We start from the raw sequence: 6,000 nt of genomic DNA on the forward strand, positions 1-6,000 counted from the left end.
ATAAATTATGACAATCACCTTCAAAACTTCAATTGTTCTGTAATTAGCTACATAATATATATATATATATATATATATATATATATATATATATATATATATATATATATATATATATATATATATATATATATATATTCACTGAGCGCTCTGGAATCCCCACCATCTTTACATATCCACAGCCATCTTTTGCTTTTCAACATTTTAGACTTGTACAACAAACTTATCTGGAAGGGCTTTCAAATTATTTTATGTTCGGTCCCTGCAAATTGTGTGAATTTAGGGAAATGAAAAGACTAATACGGTAACTAAATTGGCTACTGCTTTCTTGCCAACACAGATTCCTTCTTTTCAAATTACTAAAAATATATACGTAGCAATTTACGTTTCTATTGTCAAACTGATTGAGACGTACAGAAGCGCAATAACCTTCATTAAGCCTACAATCGTTCACTGCCTCACGTTCCCCAGCAGAAAACTGAACACTATTTTAACTACGTTAAGAATTGGATACACTTAATTCCCCTACCGACATTTGTTGATGATTCCAACATCATTTTGCTCAATTTTTAGTAGCCCTATGTCTGTTTTACACATTCTTGTAGGATGACCACAGTTCTCTTCACAGTGTCTTATATTTTTTTCAGAAATCGCACCCTGATTTGGGCAAGCTGCTTTCCAAAATTCCTAATGTTAACTTTTTTAGTTTTTTTTTAAATATTGGTTTTTATAACCATATATAAATATTTACCATGTTTTTTAGTATTGTACTATATCTTATATCATAGTTGCGCTTTTTCATGGCTATTACGTTTTTATACTTTTCGACACTTGGATTTCACAGACATCCTATGTTTCGGTTTTATTATGAATTAATACAATATAAATTCCATGCTTATGCCGCAGCTTAGCCAAAAATGGATTTTGTGCCATAAAACAAAAAAATCAACTCAACTCAACTCAAAACTTCAATGAGGAAAGCGAAATGGAAGATCAGAAGGAGTAAATTTCTTAAATAAATGTAATACTTTTAAGTATAAATTCCATGAATATTTCTTCTAGATTTTTAATTTTACAATGTAAAATTTTAAAAAATTGAAATATAAATTTATATATAAGAAAATAAGGGACATTTCTGACATATGTGAGTGTTTTTAAAATTTTAAAAAAATCAACCTATTATTATTCTCTAAATTTGTAAATTTTATCCAATATGTTCAAGGAATGTTGATTTGAAACCTTATTACAATTACTTGAAAGAAATTTATAGTGGATTTTGTTTCTGACTTTAATAATTACAGTGCATTCATTTAGAAATTCGGAATTAGAAAAAAATTGGCATAAGAGAAATCACTAAAAAGAAAAAAAAAGTATTTAAAAAAATATTCTACTTTCTGAAGAGTAGATTTTCATGAATTTTAAAAAATAGAAATGAACGATTCAAACAAATGTTTATCCGGGATGATTTTTTTACCATTATTTTCAGAAAACGATTATTTAAGTTCAATTAGAAACAAGTTAATTATTGTGTGATTAATCTCATTTTTACAATTTTAATTAAAACAATTCTCGATGCTACGGTCATTAAAACAATTTATAAGAGCTATTAGGCAGTTGAGAAAATAATCATTAAAGTTTTTATTCCATTTACATACAAAGTATTTAAAAACATTAAGTAGATCCAAATTGAATTGCTGAATTAATGTCCGTTTCGATTGCTAAGCTGAGCAAAATATTTTTTACCACTCAACGAATGATAAAAGAGGTTTCCCCTAAATTTTTTCATTGTATATTTTTTCACTTCCGCGCCTTTTTTCATTGGAGGAAAAACAATAATAATAATTCCAAAAACAGAGAGGGAAGAAAAAGAATGATAAAATTCTTTCCTGAATGTAATGAGTTTCCAACAAAATCTGTAATGACACTTAAGTTATGAAAGGAATCAGAATTGTTGTTACCTATCATTATTTAACATGCCTTCCAGATAAAATTAAAGCAGGAAGGGAATCGGAAAAAATTAATTGAATTTCTGGTCGAAAATTATCTAATTTGTAATATTCTGGGAAGAGCTATGGCGATTGGTATTGAAGAGAGCACTTCATGAAAAAAAATGTTATCTTTTTGGATTCTTTTTTTTTTTATTTCAGAATGAGGAGGCTGGAATGGCTGTTATTATTACGCACTACGAGATGAGTTTGGGATTTGATGATTATCCCAACTTTAATGTTGTTTGAAATTGGATGGAACTGTTTAGCTATAAATTGCGATGAAATTGTGTTTCGTTCGCAATGTTTGTGGAACATCGATAATCGAAAACATTTTCGCTTGCTTTGGAACAAAACATAAAAGCTAAAGAAAATCGATTAACACAGAACACTTGACTGAATGGCAAAAATAAGTAATGATAGCAATGGATTGTTTATTTTTATTTACTAAAATGTAGATTCGGAGATGTCTTTAATGTAAATGAGACGTTTTTTTAAAAAGAAAGAAGTTTTTTAATTAATTTCATATTCATATTTTCAAATCAATGATATTCAAATAAATGGATGTCTCTTCAAAATTCGTTTAGTTATTTATATTAACACTGTGGATTTGTTAAGATTTCAGATGATGTATTCTGTTTAAGAAAATTATATTTATTTAATTTTAAAAATTCTATAATAGTTCTAAAACAAATTATACCTCCCATAGTCTTTTTTACAGGGATAATCATATTTAAAATAATTTTTATTAAAATTAAAGAAAATTACTTTATTTCCACAAATATGAATTTTTTGAAAATCCACAAATATGAATATTTTGATTTAACTGTAATCCACAAATATGAATATTTTGATTTTACTGTAATCCACAAATATGAATATTTTGATTTTACTGTAATCCACAAATATGAATATTTTGATTTTACTGTAATCCACAAATATGAATATTTTGAAAACGATTATCTAAATAATCGTTTTCAAAAAGTGCAAGTAATAATGACCACAGCAGATCATTGTTGTTTTACGAGGCAATAGTTGAAATTTTTTATTTTATGCTTTATTAAAATCATCATTTTTAAAAATCTTTTTTGTATTTAACTGAAAGTGATTAAAGAATGAAGCTAAAAAAAAACCCTAAATAAATGGTTTTAAAAGAAAGTCATAAAAATATATTTTAATAATTGTAGCAATTTGATAATTCCTATGTAACGTGTTTGAAAAATTTTAAAAATTCAAAATAAGGAATCAAAAAATTACTAATAATAATTAATTTCGTAAGGAAAGGAAATCTATTCTTTTATTCAAAAATTTGAACAAGTTTGAACAAAAAAATTCCAGAACAGAATTCCAGATTGAATGAGTACAGTTATAACCCGTTTATCGGCTATAGTTTTTAAGAAATTACCCTTTGTAACTTTGCATTTTTGCCATCGCTCTTACAAAGATACAAATATGGCTTGGAAATTTATCAAAAGATGGCAAAAGAAGGCTTATAAGCTTTCTTTTGTCACTACTTTTAGGGGGGGGGGGGGTTATGTTTTGAGTACTTGAGAATCGTTTCCCTTAAGCGCAATCTTCATTCAAAAAAAAGATCACATGGAGTGAGGTCAGAGAAATAAGCTGGTTATGTAAAGACCGAAATATAATAAATAGACTGGCTCTTGATAACTGGGCATTTCAATCTCAAGTATCACCCCTAGCAAGGAATAAAATTTAGTTCGTTTAAAGATTAACTGATAAATAGGTTTTTAAAATATCAAAATAGTGCTATCAAAAGCAAACAAATATATAAAACTTCAAAACATATAAGAAAGTGGCTGAAAAATTAATTACAAATTTTCAACTGCATACGTATGAAATAAATAAAATGAAGGAAATGAGAACATAGTTAAAAATCAGCGGCAGTGGTCTTCTTCATATACTCTCTAACACACTGGTCATGCCAGAGAACGTCTTACATGGCACTGATGTACAATAGTTACGGAATATTAATCTTTGACATGAATGTAGCGTTTTTGAATTTGACAGTCTGTTGTATAATCTTTGGCGAATTATTTGGCGATTAATCCATGACATGCTGTTAATAGTAATCAAAAATCGAATTTATGTTTTAGACACTTTTTTCTCGACTGATTGAAACCAAAATTTTACACAAAACTCACAAAATCCCATACCAAATTTGATATATTTAAGATACTGCGTTTTTGAATAATATTTGTTGTATAATCTGGCGAATTATTTGGCGATTAATCCATGACATGCTGTTAATAGTAATCAAAAATCGAATTTATGTTTTAGACACTTTTTTCTCGACTGATTGAAACCAAAATTTTACAAAAAACTCACAAAATTCCTTACCAAATTTGATATATTTAAGATACTGCGTTTTTGAATAATATTTGTTGAATAATCTTTGGCGAATTATTTGGCGATTAATCCATGACATGCTGTTAATAGTAATCAAAAATCGAATTTATGTTTTAGACACTTTTTTCTCGACTGATTGAAACCAAAATTTTACAAAAAACTCACAAAATTCCTTACCAAATTTGATATATTTAAGATACTGCGTTTTTGAATAATATTTGTTGTATAATCTTTGGCGAATTATTTGGCGATTAATCCATGACATGCTGTTAATAGTAATCAAAAAACGAATTTATGTTTTAGACACTTTTTTCTCGACTGATTGAAACCAAAATTTTACACAAAACTCACAAAATCCCATACCAAATTTGATATATTTAAGATACTGCGTTTTTGAATAATATTTGTTGTATAATCTTTGGCGAATTATTTGGCGATTAATCCATGACATGCTGTTAATAGTAATCAAAAATCGAATTTATGTTTTAGACACTTTTTTCTCGACTGATTGAAACCAAAATTTTACAAAAAACTCACAAAATTCCTTACCAAATTTGATATATTTAAGATACTGCGTTTTTGAATAATATTTGTTGTATAATCTTTGGCGAATTATTTGGCGATTAATCCATGACATGCTGTTAATAGTAATCAAAAATCGAATTTATGTTTAGACACTTTTTTCTCGACTGATTGAAACCAAAATTTTACACAAAACTCACAAAATTCCTTACCAAATTTGATATATTTAAGATACTGCGTTTTTGAATAATATTTGTTGTATAATCTTTGGCGAATTATTTGGCGATTAATCCATGACATGCTGTTAATAGTAATCAAAAATCGAATTTATGTTTTAGACACTTTTTTCTCGACTGATTGAAACCAAAATTTTACAAAAAACTCACAAAATTCCTTACCAAATTTGATATATTTAAGATACTGCGTTTTTGAATAATATTTGTTGTATAATCTTTGGCGAATTATTTGGCGATTAATCCATGACATGCTGTTAATAGTAATCAAACATCGAATTTATGTTTTAGACACTTTTTTTCTCGACTGATTGAAACCAAAATTTTACACAAAACTCACAAAATCCCATACCAAATTTGATATATTTAAGATACTGCGTTTTTAAATAATATTTGTTGTATAATCTTTGGCGAATTATTTGGCGATTAATCCATGACATGCTGTTAATAGTAATCAAAAATCGAATTTATGTTTTAGACACTTTTTTCTCGACTGATTGAAACCAAAATTTTACACAAAACTCACAAAATCCCATAACAAATTTGATATATTTAAGATACTGCGTTTTTGAATAATCATGTTTACATGTTTCTGAAAATAAAGACTGACAGACAGCCAATTTGTAGTTGGTTATGGCTCAAAATTTGACAGGTGTCCACACTATAGATATTAAAACTTTGTACCAAATCTAGCTCTCTTCGTTTAGTAATTATCGTTTTTACTATTAATAGAATAACTGGACATGCGGATTTTCTCTGAACATATTTTACACAAAATTTTATAGAAATCTAAAAATTTGGTGTAAAGATCGCATACTAAATTTCAACCGTCTAGCTCAAATTGGAGATTAATCACTGAAAGATGGACATTTTCCAAAAATGTGTTTCTCGAA

The sequence above is a fragment of the Argiope bruennichi genome, chromosome 2 (assembly GCF_947563725.1).
Source record: "Argiope bruennichi chromosome 2, qqArgBrue1.1, whole genome shotgun sequence".
NCBI classification, from domain to species: Eukaryota; Metazoa; Arthropoda; class Arachnida; order Araneae; family Araneidae; genus Argiope; species Argiope bruennichi.